General features: G+C 49.2%; 1 protein-coding gene across 4 annotated transcripts in view; it reads right to left on the reverse strand.

Annotated features, from left to right (window-relative positions):
- Positions 1-15,879, reverse strand: part of AFAP1L2 (actin filament associated protein 1 like 2) — a 66,681-nt gene that overhangs the window by 31,640 nt on the left and 19,162 nt on the right. The window lies entirely within an intron of this gene.

Genomic DNA, 15,879 nt, shown 5'->3' on the forward strand with positions numbered 1-15,879 from the left:
GGCACAGAGGCAGCATTCAGGCTGCTGAATAGCAAGTGCTGTCAGAGGAGCAGGAGGACCCAGCCCAGGCCTCCCTGGCTAATTTGGAGTTTTACAGTAACAGTTGGGCTTTGCAAGAGGGAAAAGTCACCCACGGTTACAGCTAGAGAAGGCCATTCTCCCCAGCTGTGAGGAAAGGCAGATGTGTGGATGGTGACAGCTGTAACAGCTGGATGACCCCTACACTGGGCCACCTTCCAGAGCAGCAAAGCAGATCCTTCCTCAGGCAAACCAGCCCTCCTCACCCTGCTGGCTGCAGGGTCGTGCAGAGGAGCAGTGATGGAAAGGGAGCAGCAATGCTTTGGCTCCTCTGCAGGGGATGCAGCTCCTCTGCCCTGCTCCAGATGCTGCTGGCTTTGGCAATGCAGGGCAGGGAAGGACAGGTGGCAGATGGTTCATCCAAATACACTGAGAAGCAGCAAGGTCCCTGTTGAATCCCAGAGAGCTGCTCCTCTGGAAAGCATCCCCATCCCACTGCAATCCCACCAGCATTCACCCAGGGTGATGAGCAGAACAAACCAGGTGTGTGCAGACTAAGGCACTCTGAGTGACATCAGGTTTACCACCTTGGTTTTGACCATCAGAAAAAACTATTTTCTTGTCACACTTTCTCCTGTAATGACTGGCTAGGCTTCCATCTTCTTGGTTTTCATGGGAAGAAAATAAAAAGCCCAGCCCACTGTTGTCTCCAGTTGAAAAGGTTTCTTTTACCCACAGAAAAATAATTATGAATATACAAATAATTGTAGAAGAAAAGAAATCTCCCCACAGCAAAATGAGAACTGCTGTGTTTTTCAAAGGAAAACCCACAAAAACCCCCCTAAGCTTCTGGAAAACAATGAACTTTCTTACTGGAGAATCACTGCTAGATTAAACAAAACAAAAGGCAAAATTCATAATCCTCACACAAGCTAAAATCCCTCAAAATAAGAAACTGTAAAACTGGAGAACTCCTCTCAGAGTATTCCTAATAAGCCAGACAAGTGCCAGACAGCTATGACCACTGTCACAAAGCTGTCTGATTTTTAGACATAATGAGTGCTCACAGGGAAGAAAGAAAGAAAAAAACCCCACCCAGACTGTTCCATTAATGCACCTAAAACCCAGCACCGCTTGGATTCACACTCCTTGGGAGCACTAGCCTGGTCTTTGTTGCAAAGTATGATTCATGGAAGGACAGAGGCAAACAATGTGTTTGGCTGGCTGTGGGCTGTGAACTGCACAGATGAACCCAAGCAGCTCTGCGTGGGCTGCTCTGGAAGTTCCAACAAGACTCGCATTGAGAAGGGGCAGCTCTAACCCAGGAACTCTGAACTTTAACAAAACGGCAGCAGAAAATGCACACAAAGCTTTTTTCAGTGAGCTGAGCAAACAACAGACTCCTCTTCCCTCCACTGGAAGGTGGGAAACAGCATCCAAGAAAAATTAAGAAAAAAAAAAAAAAAAAGAAGGAAGAGAGAAGAGAAGCAAGACATGAAAATTACCGTGTCACATGGAGATTTTAGTGAGCACTCCTGCATTTTACTGCCATATTGATCTATTATAACACAGAAAAGTTTGGGTGGGAAGGGACCTTAAAGATCATCTGGTATGCAATGGAGGGTGTATGTTTGTCACTTCACAGGCAGCACAGTGCTGTGCTTCTTTGCAAAGGGTCTCAGCCTCTCCATGACAGAGCTACTGGTGAGTCACTGGAGGTTCCCCACTGCCAAACAAATTTGCTGGATGACATCTGAGAGGAGCTGGCCCCTCTTCTTTTGGCCATCAAACTCACAAGGCCCCCAAAGCTGTGCTAGGCTACAAACTGCAGGTCTGTGCTCAGTGATGCTCACAGCCTCAGCAGATGGGAACAAATCACAGAGTGCCATGGAAAACCATGCCGGGACCTGGGGTGGATCAGAGGAGTGCCACATCCACACTGTGCAGGGCACCAGGTCACACACAAGTTGTGTAACACAGTAACTCCTGCTGGGACAGGACCCAGCCAGGAAAACAGAAAGGAAGCAACTAAAGAAACATCAGTGCAGTAGTCGAGAGGGTAAGTCATGATCCTTCCAAATTAAATTGTCAACTAAAAAAGTTGCACCAAGTCAGGCAGAGCAGAACATTAAAGACAACACTGTTTTTAAGGTAAATATCCCCCAGAGCAGGGTCTGGTGGGCTCCTTTCCCAGTGGGGAGAAAAACAATCCCAACAATTTTTACAAAGCAGAAATCACGTCTGCTGCCAAGCCCCAGAGCTGAATCCTAGACAGAGACACCATTTCCTGGGAAGCTGCCTCCACTGATTCCCTTCTGCCCCCATGACCTTTCCTGCTGCTTTTCCCCCTTACTCCTTCAGTTTCCAGCTAGGATTGGTGGTTGGCTGGTTTGGGTTTTCTCTGCCTTGTGAAGGGCTGCTCTCCTCTCCATCATTCTGTGGGGATGACTTCACTGGAGGGGTTGGTCACCATCTGACCTGCACTCAAAGCCCATCTGCTGTTTGCTGGCTCATGCCACGCACAGCTGTGCCCAGGAAGGGGCTACCAAGAAGTGGCTGATCAAATGGAACAGCTGCCTTCAAGAAAAAGAAACAGGCAAAACACTCAACCAAATGCCACAAACACACAGGGCTCCACTGCTGGAACCTTGTGCAAGAAGGCATCCCACAGCTGCCTGCTCAGCACAGCCTTGCTGTCCCCTGCCTTAACGCAGCCCTTGCTCCATGAAGGGGGCAACATGCTCCCTGGACCTCACCTCAGGTCTTTGCCAAGGCTCCTGGAGCACGGCTTTAGTCAAAATGCTGTGGCAGACTTTGCCTCATCCCTGCTCATCACTCTGCAGAGGAAAGCACATTTCCATCCCTGTGCACATTGCAGAGCAGCAGCAGAAGAGAGGCACACAACATCCCCAATGCCTGCTGAGCCCACAGCCACGGGACCTCTTTCCCATGGAAAAAGGAAGCCTGGCATACCTCATTCCCAAAGCAGAGAGTGAGAAAATGCAAGGTCCTGGAGAGATTAACTCTCCCAACCATGGTGAGTGACAGCCCTGGAACAACACCCATGGTTTGTGCCACTTCCATACAAATAAAGGAGGTTAACTGCCAAATATATTTAGAGATGGATTTCTCTCTCCCAGGCAAGACACAAATGAAAGGAAGCTGCCAGATACACATTGGGTTGTGCTGCTTTTTTTTGAGAGAGGACAAGCGCACACACACACACACACACACACATGCACACGCCCTCCTAAGGCCTCATATCAAAGCATTTTCCCACCATTCTCTGTTGATTTAATGGCATCACTTCTCCAATGAACAATAGGAACACAGCAGAAGGGGAAAGCAATTATGTTTGAGAAAGCAAAAGCAAGAGCTCTGGGGTCAGAGAGAAAGACAGACACACAGCCCTGGAGTCCCCAGTCTTTCCCTGCTGTTTCCTCTGCAGAAAGGGCTTTTCAAGCCACGCTGCCCACAAGAGCCAGGGCTGGGTCTCTGTGTCTGCCTCTGAAAAGCAGAATGACCACACCAGGCTACTGCACTAGTGCAGGGGCAGAACGGGTTTTTTAAGCACCCTGAGTGTATCAGGGTAGGCTGGCAGAGCCTACAGCAACATCATTATTGATTGCTAGACTTCTTTCTTAATAATCTTGCTCCATCCCTTGTCCAGCATGCAGTCCTTATCCATCCTCCTCCAGGTAATCTGGAAGCCTAAACTCCAAGAGGGAGGATCATGCAGCTGAGTAACAGAGCAGTGTGCAAACCAGAGGTTTTTTCTTTGGAAATCTGGTGTTTTAATTATCAGCAGAGAAAAGTGCTAAAATCCCCAGTCCCAGTGCTCCCCCCAGAAAAAATCCCCTCCCCCCTTGCAAAATTCCCCCATCTGTTGACATCACTAAGGACCAGAGTTCACACTCCTCCCTAACAAGAGTCAAAGCAAACCAGTGCTCACTACACTTCAGTTTAGGGTTATGAAGCATAGAAAGACAAGCTTTAGTAATTGTACAATGAGGTCAAACTACAAACCCCCTCCTGCCATGAGTCACCACTGCTCAGGGAGCTCCTCCCAAGAGGAATCCAACATCTGCCCCCAAGGGAGGCCACAGCTCCCACCCACCACCCTCCCACGTGTGAGGGGAAGGCACACCTGCCAGGTGACCTGGGGACACTCCTCACTCTTGTATTCCAGAGAGGCCACCTTTAGTCCTCTCCCACAGCTCCAAAATGATATTTCACTAAGTCAGGGTGGCAGAGCAGCCTCCCAGGAACAGGCAGCTCCCCTGTTTGCTATGGATTACCAAGGCAGCTGGGCACCACACGAGATGTTTCCAGACACGTGCGCCCTGTTAGGAAACACCAGTCTTGTCCTAATGCTGCAGTGATGCCCAGAGAAAGAAAGGCTCTGCCCTGCTTCACACCCCAAACACCACTTTCATCACTCAACAGGTTTTCAAATGGGATTCAAATCTCTGGTGCCATTTTTTTTTTATCTGTGTTATTGATTCCTGTTGCCAAGAAACTCCCAAATACATTTTCTCCATGGAGCTTCTTTGATCAATACTCAAAAAAACAAGCATTGGTGGCCTTGAGAAAAACAAGTGTCATTCATGGAGAGGATGCTCAGAAGAGAACCTCTCCCAGGCCACCCAATTTATGCAATGGCTGCACACACATTAAATTTCCAACACAGGCCCATCCACGTGACAGAAATGTGTCCTACCAAAACACAGGTGTGGCATCACCTGGAGACCACAGGAGCTGCACAGCACAAGTGGCAGGAGGAGACACATGAGCTCCCACTTGTCTCCCCACAGACCCAGGCCCCACGTGGTGTGACCTGACTCATGGAGCACGGACCAGGGAAGCCACAGACATTTCCCTGCTGAGATGAACAACTGCAGTGACCAAATGGAGGGGGCTCCTGGCTTGACTCATGGGGACAGCCCTGCTCCCCTGCCCATGCATGCTTTACTGCATGGGGGAACCTTTTATAAGGTAAGATAGAGATAAGCACTCAAAATTCTGCCAGGACCAGCCCGTGGTCAATAAACCTTGATTTACCATCTGCACCCTGAGCTAGAGCTCATCTCCACGCAGCAGCAAGTCAGGCTCACAGAGATGCCCTGGGGGAAGAGGAGGCTCAGGACAAGACCACCCCATGGCACCTCTGCCACCCTCCCCAGCAGAGCCTGGCAGGAGCCCAGGGGGGCTGATGCAGAGGAAAACCAGGACAGTGACCTGCATTTCATTTTTTTCCACGTGAGTTGGAAAACTTCTCTCTTTCTATCCTGACTGTGAGGCATGGGAAATGAAAGACAGCTCTTAAAACAGCAAAACAACCATTTACGGGATAAAAAAGATTTTCTTACTTTGTCTGTCTTGCACTTTGTTTACATGAATGAGAGCCAGTTATCCAGACTGGGAACAATACTCTGAATTAAACCTCTGAAACCCATTACATAAATATGCCAAAAGTATCACTAATCCTATCACAGATTTAAAAGTTAGATCATTATTTTCATTTACCATCTCAGCAGAAAATTTGTGACAAGAAACTGCTGATGAACGAGTTCAAGTCTTTCCAGCAAATTCAGCTTCCTTGGAGCTTTTCTAAATGCACTTTTGACTCTTTCATCCCCCTCTTAACACACTTTGGAGGCATCCCTGTAGCTTGGTAATAAGCTAGCCATGCTGGCACTTCTCTTTTCTCAGCATTACATGCTAATAAACACTTTTGTCACCCCTGGTACCCAGGGATCCTCTGTGGAGCAGTGGTTTGGGACCAGCAGCTCGTGCCTGGCTCCCTGCAGCTGGGGCAGGCCACACCACCCTCCCTCCAAACCACACTGCTGTGCTTCCCATCCAGAAAATGAATGGAATATAGCTCAGCACGGGCACTAGTGAATTAATAACCCTTAATGAGAGTAATAACTTGAGGAACTCTCTGTTGACTCAGTGCTAAGTGCAGCCTGGCCAGTCCAGCACCCTGCCTGCAGCGCTGGCAGCAGCTCAGTCAGGACACCAGGAGCATCCTGCCCACAGGAGCTGCCCTCAAGACAGCTCTCTAGCACTCACAGGCATGAAGAGATGCACATCCTCACCAGGGCCAGCTGGTAAGGCACAGCCAGCCTTCCTGCCCTGCAGAGAAAACTGCTGGCCATTCAGCTTGAGGGGCCACAGAAAAAGAGGAGCAGTACATCTTGGACATGGCTCAAGAGAGATCCCAGGCTGCCACTGCAAACCTCTGCTCAAACTTTTGTCTTTCCTTCCACCAATTCTGGGCTTGATCCCCAGCCCCAAAAGCAAAGCCACAGAGCCTTTGAATCTTCTCAGGTTAAGAAAGACACAAGGATTGCTTCTGTTGTGGTTTGTTGCAATTTCCTTTGCTTTACTGCTACCTGCTCAGCATTTCTAGGAAAGAAACAGGCAGATAAAGGAAAGACAAATGACTGGGAAAACACTCCCCATTTCTAGGACTAGGCATGTTTTGTTGCAGAAGACAGTGAAAACAATAAAAAGTGTGGGCATTTGTAAGATAAAATATCAATACAGCTGATTTAACTTGTTTGTTTCAAGAAAAGAGACAAAAAATAGAGGGGGCAGAAGGATCCCTGGGGCAGTTGTCCTCTCATCCTTACTTCCAAGGTGATGGATCCTTAACTGAAGGGATTTGAATTCATCTCTGGAGGCTGCTTCACCTCCTCATGTTGCTACAGAGGGTAAAAAGCACCAGCTCTCCCACCTCAAACAGCAATTGGGATGTAACTACCACTTGTCTCTTTTGATTCCACTGAAAACTTCTGCATGTTGTGGGGCATAGTCCTTCATCACCTTTGGTCACAGAGTAAACCAGACAATCTTTTGTTTCTCCCAAAAGAAGTTTCTTTCAGGCACTCACCCCAATTTCTCTCACACTGACACCAGGAGGAGTTTGCTACCAGCCCACACCACCTGTGTGACAAACTGCCCAAAGGAGAGAGGTGCTTGGCCTGGCACCAGGGGCAAAGGGCAGGGAGCAGTGACCAACTCCATCTCAGCCTTCAGCAGGGACATCTGCCACAGCCACCAGGGCAAGCTGCTAAGCAGGTCACACACTGCACAAGCTGCAGATAAAAAACACAGGCACAAGAACTGCCAAGCTCTCAAGGGCTGCTCAGGCCACCAAACTCCTTCCTCATGGCACTCAAGAAATGTGCACTCTAAATTTCCTCTCCATTTTGAGTAACACCTGTCTGAATTTCCATGTGGGACATGCCAACTTATGCTTCCACAAATTGCCCTTCCTGAGGGGCAAGGAAAGTGCAGGAAACTGTTTCAGAGAAGTAGAAAACAAACTGGACCTATGGGATCCTCTCAGCAACAAAATAATACATTTCATTTTCCCTACCCATGATTATCCATCCTTATCCAGAGTTCTTTGGAGGCAGTGCTCCAGCACATTTCACCCACACCCTTTGTGCTCAGGTGCTGGGAGCAGCATCTCAGGACAGCACAGTGCTCAGGAGCTCTGCTACTGTAAGGAAATCCATCAAACTGCACACTCAGCTTGGGCAATGCTTGGTTTGTCCTGCAAACCTGAAAAAGGCTCCTGTGCATTAAATATTCCAGAGATTTTGCAAAAGTCCACTTTCTTCACTTGCCCTTCATCACAGGCAGCCTCTTAGGCCAAAGCACATGACTCCAGTGATGGGGCTGATAACCAAAGCCTTGGCAAAGGTACACACACTCAGCACTCACTGATGCTCAGACTGGTTCCACCAAGTTGTATTTTCTCCCCTAACACATCTCTCTGCACCCAGACCTCTGCTTGCACCTCGGCCATCACACTTGGCAGATTTTCTGCCCTGTGTGAGGTGCTGCAGGAACTTGCTCTCCTGGCTGACACAAGGCACTCTACCTTCCTCACATGAGTCAGCAGGCAGCAACAGGAGAGCCATTCTTTGTACTTGGAAAAGAATTGAGTGATTTTGAAGCAGTGGAATGTTTTGGACAGCATGAGGGCTTCAGAAGAGGCTGCATTATGAGAAGCAAACTTCAAAAGGATAAGTGACAAGGCCAGAGTGTTTGTGGTGCCTGAGGAAGTAATTAGAATTTAAAAGGGACACAGATTGGACAAGTACACTAGGCTAAGAAAGATGAACTGATGCCAAAAAAGTTTCTTTTGCTTTCCCAGCTCTCTCTAGCCCACATTAGAAATGCAGTTTCATGAACACCTCTGTCTCAAAACATTTTTACAGAAAACCCTTGCAGTTGTTGAAAACATGAGAAAGATGCCACCATCAAAAGCTAGATGCCTCCTGCTCCCATTTATCTTCTCAGCTTATTAAAAGCTGTCTTGCTTTCATCATTCCCAAAGAGGAGAGGGTTTCTGCAAACCCCTCTGAGACAAGACATTTCTTAGACAAGGGGTTTTATATACAGCACAGTTTATCTTCCTTCATTGCAGGGTTGGATTTTTTTTTTTTTTTTTTGTCTTTTTAAGCAAAGGCTTCAAAGGCTTGCAGGGTGAGTGACCTGCCAGGTCAAGAGCACTGCTCCAACTGGAGAGGTGTGAGTTTAGTCAGAGATCAAACTGCACACAGAACTTGGTGGTTTCCAGTCACCGAGGATCATTGCTAAATTTCTGCTGCTTTGAGATCTCTGCTGTGGAAGCTTTGAACCAGTGATTCAAACAAATGCAAGGCTGCAACACAGCAGAAATGTCTGTTCTGGTTTTCCCCAAAAAACTGAAGCAGCTCACAACAAACTCAGCATTTAGTCCCTTCCACCAGGAGGTCTCAACACTTCTGGGAAAGCAAGGGCCAAAACTAGAGGTCGGCAATAAACTCCAAGGGCAGAAGTGCAGCTTTAGAGTGAAGCCAAAGTTGGTGATCCACCAGGGCCATTTCTCCCCACCACCTGCTCTCTACCTGAAGACATTGATACCCCATCTTCTTGAACTTTTTCCCTACAGTAGAGACTCAACAGTTCATATTCAGACAGTGGCAGAGACAACTAAAATGAGTCACCATCTCTGCCAAGTCAGACAGAGCCCTGTTGTGTGCCCAGGTGCAGGTGAGAGATGGTGAGTCAGGCTGGAGGAATGAGCTCCAGCAGCACACCTGGCACAGCCCGGCCGCCCCATTCCCAGCTCGGTGGGTCACTGCAGCTGAGGCTCTCCAATTGCTCATCTGTCAAGAGGGCAAGGAAAAAAAGATTGCTGGGAGTTTGGCAGGCGTAAACAGGCTTCCAGTAACACTTTGAGGAAGCTCACAGGATGTCATAACACAAAGTATTTACTGAAAATTGTCTCGGCATTCAAACGTTCTTTTTGTATTTAGTTCAAGCTGTGTTGGATTCCATCTGCCTCAGGCTTGTGGGTGCAACCATAATCCCAACAGAACAAAAGTTTCACCCTATGATGTCACTTATGCCCACAGGTTTCATGGGGACTTTCTTTCCCAAGCTCCTGACTCAGTTTTGAGGGAAAAAGAATGATCTTTGTACAAATGCAGCTACTCCTCACAAGAAGGTCTACAAAGGGTGCCACACTTTGGGACACAGCAGCAGACTGGCAAAGCTTCTTGCTGTGGAAGTGAAGACATCACTTCAAACCTTGCCCCAGGAGGTACCAGTGGTACCATGAGCCTGGCCCATACAGAGGCAGCCACGTGGATGTTTGAGGCATGAATCAAAGGCAGCTGGACACCCAGCTCCCCCTGCTCACCTCTATAGTCAGTGCCAGGATTTGGGTGTCAGCTGGATGGGCTGAGCTGGTCCTCCTGGACTCTTGGACTTACATGGGAGTTGGAAGGTTGTGTTTAGAATATGCAAGGAACATTCCTTTGAGAACACAGAAATGCCTGGAGCATACAGGAATATTGCTGTAGTGCTGGGCAACCACTACAGACATCCACTGGAGCTGTACCCTCATCTCATAGAGATCTGTGCAGCCCCACTGAAGCTTACCAGATTTGAATTTAAGCCCAGAGAAGGACACTCTTTCACATGGAAACTCCAGGTTTATGCAGGCACAAATGGACAATACAGAAATTTCCCAGTTCACATTAGATGCAGATGTCCAGCTCTGGGGATTCCAAAACACCAGAGAAAAACCAAGATGAAAGCAAACCAAATGCAAGCTGCACTTTATTGAAACAGGAAACCACAAGGGGCTCCATGTTCAATGGGAAGCCCAAACTTTGGGGTTCTGTTTTTGAACAATAACCCCACCAGGCTAGTGGAGCCCTCCTCAAGGGTGGAAGGGACTGAGGACCAAAACCAAGCTCACATTGGGCAGCACCACAGGCAGATCCTCTGCACATTGAAGACCAGTTCCTCTGGAGCTGCTCTCTCCCATTTTCTCCCATTGAAGTAATTCCCTACACATACATTATACATGCTGTCACTGTTCCTTGGAGTAGGACTCCCTGCAAAACTCAGTGACCTCTGAGGCTCAGGCCTGGGGACCTGGGTTTCCTGGACATGACCATCACCACAAAGACTGTTTTTGATCAGAAATACCAGCCAGGACCTGAGGAACTTTCATGAAAAATACTTCTGTGCACCTTCCCTAAGAGAAAATAAACAAAAAAACCCCAAACCATCACTGTCCTGATGGGTCAGGATGCAGAAAAATCTTCTACTTGTTGTGTGAGAGAATAAATACCAGGATCAGACTTCTTCATGCCAGTAGAGTTCCCCTGGGTGAGACTCATCAGGGCAGCTCCAGCAACTCCATCCCTGGGGGGTGCTACACAGCCCTTCCAGCTCCTGTTAACTGCACTAGCAGACTGAGTTTATGGCCCTTTTGCACTAGCCCAAAAAGCCCAAAGCAGCTGGGAATTACCAGGCACAGCCACAAGACTGAAAACCAGTGCTGAAAAACAAACAACACCCAAACCAAGAATCACAAGGCAACCTTGAGCTTCTTTTTGGAAATATTCAAGCAGGATGTCTTGCTGAGCTGACACATCTGGTTTCCAGAAGGACTTCAGCTGGGAGCTGTGCTGGACTAAAACTTTTCAGGATGCCACGAGAAGTGGGAAATGAGGAGCCTGGGACAATCTTTCAGCAAGATGAGGAGATGGAGCTAGAGAGCCCCAAGGGGACAATTCCCAGAGCTATCCCTGCTCAGCAGGGACTTGGACATAACTTGAAGCAAAGTCCTCTATTCCCTGCATGCACCAAGTACAGTGGGAGGGTGATGTGAAGGCTGTGTTTAACTCATTTACTTCCCCTAATCCATCACTAAGAAGCCCATTTTTTGGCAACTCAGAAGGGCAGACCTGTACCAAGCATGGGTGTGACTGACTTATTGATGGCCCTGGTCCAACTAAAGAGGTCAAGCACATGCTTACCCCATCCCTTCACTGCCCATCCTTGAATTCACTCTGAAGCAAGCCTGTGGTGGGCTCTGAGCCCATGCTTGGGCTGGGGCAGGGATGTCTCAGCAGCAGAGCAGGCAGGAGCATGCCTGTGCTTAGTCAGTTTAAAACCTCCCAAAGCATCCAACCCAGCTACAGAGAGGAGAGGAGCTCCTGAGATGTACACAGAGCTCATTCCTAGCGTATTTCACCTTCCAGTATAGGCAGGAAGCAGGATCCAAATTTTCAATAGGACAAAAAAAAATCTCTTCTTTCCCTTGCTACACAGAGCGTGGCTTAGGAGCACCAACCAGGTGGAAAAACCAGCTGGTACTTGCACCAATACAGCCCACCCTGCACACTTCCCATTCAAAGAGCATCCCTTCTGCAAAAAGGGGAGAGTCTCTTGCTCTGTAATTGCTCTCTTGCTTTGTAATTTGTCTCTTGCTTACCTAACAAAAAGATCATAAATCACAGCTGCTTTCCAGGTCTTCGTTATTGTCCAAGCAGCACTAACAAAGGCAAACTCAGCACGGACCCAGGGGACCTGGAAACACCCAGCCAGCCCCAAAATAGGAGCAGCTTGGGGGCACACAGCTGGAGCAGGGCCGGCCCCCTCCCGGCACTCTGCTCTCCGGGCAGCGCTGCCAGCGGTGGGTCAGGAGGTGCATTCCTGAGACAAAAATACTCTGAGAAAAAACCACCCAGAGGCAGCACCAGGCCCCTGCAGAAGCTGCTGGAGCTGCACTGGCCCTGTTCATCTCCAGCATGGTATCAGGAGCCAGGGAGCCCTGGGAACAGGGCTGCTTCTCAGGACATCCCTGCAGAGTGCCTGGCACCGCCTGCAGCCCGAACGGGACGATGCTGCAGTGCCAAGAAATCGTGCTGAGATCCTGGCTGCATCAGGAGGAAGGGAGATGTGCAGCAGCACTCATTCAAAAAAGTAAAAAGCACACCTAAAAAGGGGCTAAAATCAGCACAAACCCCAACAGCAATCAGCTTGTTGCCATAGGAACAGGTTCAGTGTTATGGCAGCCAGACAAGTGGGTCCTGTAGGCCGGTGTCCTTCTGGTAAACTTGGGAAAATCATCAGCTTTTAATTACAAATCTGGGAGAACATCAGATATTAGTGTTTGTACTGCCACGTTACAGCTTGGCTCTGGTTAAGGCTTCCCTTGGCTCCCAAGGTGCTGGAAGACAAACATGTATTTTCTTTTCATTTCAAGACAGCTGAAAGCCACGGCCTAAGCAATGATGAGAACTGTATGTGATTAGGAATAAATGAATAAAACATTCTTAAACAAACAAACAGAAATCCCCTGGACTCAAATCACCAACCAGGACCCTGAGGAGCCAGAGAAATGCAGCAGTGGTGGAAACCACTGGGCCAGCAAGCCTGAATCAATACCTGGTGCTCCCCAGCAGAGAGGATTCACAGGCAGCACCTGTGAAACAGGCAGCAGGGCACAGGGTCTGCATTTTGGGGTCTGGCACAGAACCTTCTGGGTCACAGCACAGTGTGCAGGTTGATTTCCCAGTCACAAGGCACGATGCAGAGTGGCTGCTTTGAGCTCAGGCAGATTTAGGTGACACCCATTCAGCCAGCCCTTTTCAGCAGCGAGGTTAACAGCAGGATCCTTTGGCCTGAGCAGCACATCCCACAGTCACACTCACAGCACGTGAAGGAGCCCTTTCTTTATTCACCTCCCATTTCCTGCCCATTTGTCTCAGCAGCAAACTCTCTGTTCTCATAGTGTGTGTGGGATCTATGGAGAGGGAAGGAGCAATCCCTCCCCTCCACTCTCTCTACTTCTCCAACACACAGTATCAGGATCATGAACTGTTTCACCCTGCTCCTTCCAGGAAGGGGGAAGAGTTGCAAACACAGTCCTTCTGTTGAAAATCAGCTTTTCCAGAGAAAGCATGGACAGAATTAACAGCACCCTCAAGCAAGGCTGGACATGCAGTTTGCACAAAAATATAAAAAAAAAAAAATCAATCCAACTGTGCAGGGGGAACTGCCTCCCCTGGGTAAATGGCATCCCCAGGCAACTTTGCCCATTAAGAGGAGATCAGCTGCCACAGCAGGTGGAAGAAGGAGAGATCCAGCACAATAAAGCAAAACCTCCCTGCTCTGATTTTGTTATTGAGGGGATGGAAGGGAATGTGAGGAGGCTGAAAAACAACCACTTTAACCCTGAGCACTGACCAGGCTGGGCTCAGCCCCCCTGTGCCACAGCACAGATCACTCCACTCCAAAGTGCCCCCAGGAGCAGCCCTGGTGCTGTCTCTTGCTTGCCCTTAAGCAAGTGAGATCAGAGCCACCTTGCTGCAGGCTGTAGCCAAGGCAAGGACCAGCCAGAAAGGCCAGAGCTGCACAGGCATCCTCCACCAGCACCTTGGGTGCTGCAGGGTGAGTGCAACCAGCCAGCTCAGTTGTGGGCATCACAAATCTTCAAAGCTCTTGCCCCATGCTTCTGTTTCTGCCCTGATCTCACCTGTGAGGTTTTGCAAAGAAAGAGGAAGCAGATTAGCCCAGCAGTTTGACTCCTCATCGATGGCTTCCTTGAGCCAGCTCCTGCCAACACCTCAGAGCCAGCTCCTGCTGATGTGGGTCAGTAACAGAGCCTGAGGACAGGCACAGGGTGTGGGGCAACCCAGCGTGGCTGGCCAAGATCTTGCAAGTGCTGGCCTCTCCCCGTGGGCCCTGCAGAGCTCCAGCCCTTTGATTTATAAATACACTCAGTGCCAGATGACTCAGCCCTGCTTCCCCCCAGGATTTACAGCCAGGACACGGGCAGCGGTACAGGGGAAGGTGCAGGGAGTGGTTTTGCACCATGTGAAAACAATGTCATTGTTTTGCTGGGCACACTCACACCCTCCAGCAGGAATGCTCCAGCTGGAGAAGAGAAGCTGAGCACAGACCATCCTCCACAAGGCCCTTGCAAGGTGCACAGAGCCACAGCAGACACGTGGGTCCTGCCTGGCCAGGCCCTTCAGCAGCTTTCCACCAACACAGCTGTGGGTGTCAAAGGCACTGACTCAACATACTGTGATTTAAAACAAAACTAATCTCTTCAGTTCAATAAAAAAGAATCATCCTGAAGATTTACTTTCCCTCTCCTCCTGAAAAAAAATCAGATTACCAGGCTCTTGGCTAAGATCTGCTTTGCTGGAGGGATGGAAACCTTGACAGTGGTCACACTTAAGGAGTAACAGATGCTCCCTTCCAGCAGAAGTCCTTCCCTCCCAGCTGAACTCCAGTGTGCCAGACACTCTGGTGAGGAGACCCCAGGGACACTTCCAGACCTACAGAAGCAGGGGGCAGCCAAGGAGGATGGACATGGCAAAGGCTGTGCTTGGCTGGACTGGAGCTGACCTGGCCAGCAGCTCTGCCCACATCACCACAGCTGACAGGGGTGGGAGCTCACCTTCCTTCACGGCACAGGAATGGAAAACAGCAGCTTGGGAGGGCCTGGGAAGTGGCTGACCTGCCTAGGGAGACTTCATGCTGAACCAGCCAAATAAATAAATAGAGTGATTTTCCCCCAGCCAAGCAGAACTGCTAACAAACCACCTTTCTGCATGACACATTTAGCAGTGCTTCAAGAAAACCAGGGAGGCAGTAAATCCATTAGCACAGAAAAGCCTCATCTTCCAGCCCTGACAGCACACTGTCAACACTCAGGATTTTCATCTGTAGAACAGCTTTAGAGCCACAAATTCACAGATACCTGCAGTGTTTCAAAAGCAGATGCAGCAGAATGGGATGGCTGTTGATCCATGCAGCTGTGCCATGTGTTACAGGAACACAGGCCCTGCTCCAAGGAGCTAAAACTCCCTGGGCTGACACAGATTTGCCACTATGCAGAAGCATTGTGGGATGGCTTGTGCCAGATTTGTTTAAAAATTCCTCCTGTGTTACTGAGGGTGCATCAAACACCAGCACGTGTTAGGACCGGGCTAATGTGTGCTCTCAGACTCATGCATGCTCCTGGGGCTGCTGGCCTGCTGCCATCAGGGCACACTGCTGGCTCCTGCTCATCTTAGTGCCCACCAAGAGGCTTTTGCAGAGGTGCATTCCAGCTGGTTGGCCCAGCATGTGATCCCTGGGGTTATCCCTCCTCGAGGGCAGGGCTTTGTCCTTCTTACTGGAACTACAGGAGATCCTGTTGGCTCATTCCTTCAGGCTAGTGTGGCCCTTCCTAACAGCAGCACAACCATCAGCCCTGCTCCTAGCTTGGTGTTATCTCCAAAACTGCCCCTTCAACCAGGTCATTAATGCAGGTGGAGAAGTGACTGGCTTCCAGCTGGATTTTCTGTCTCCAGTCACAATCCATTGAGCATGGCAGTTCAGCCAGTTTTTGCCTCACACCTCACCATCCACTTCTTGGGCTTGTACTTCACCAGTCTGCCTAGGAGGATGCTACAAGAGAGTGTTGAAATAAAGTCAACAAACACCCACTGCTCTCTCTCCATTTACCAAGCTTGTTGTTAGAGTTTTACACACACCAAG

This window comes from Haemorhous mexicanus, chromosome 7, assembly GCF_027477595.1.
Source record: "Haemorhous mexicanus isolate bHaeMex1 chromosome 7, bHaeMex1.pri, whole genome shotgun sequence".
NCBI lineage: Eukaryota > Metazoa > Chordata > Aves > Passeriformes > Fringillidae > Haemorhous > Haemorhous mexicanus.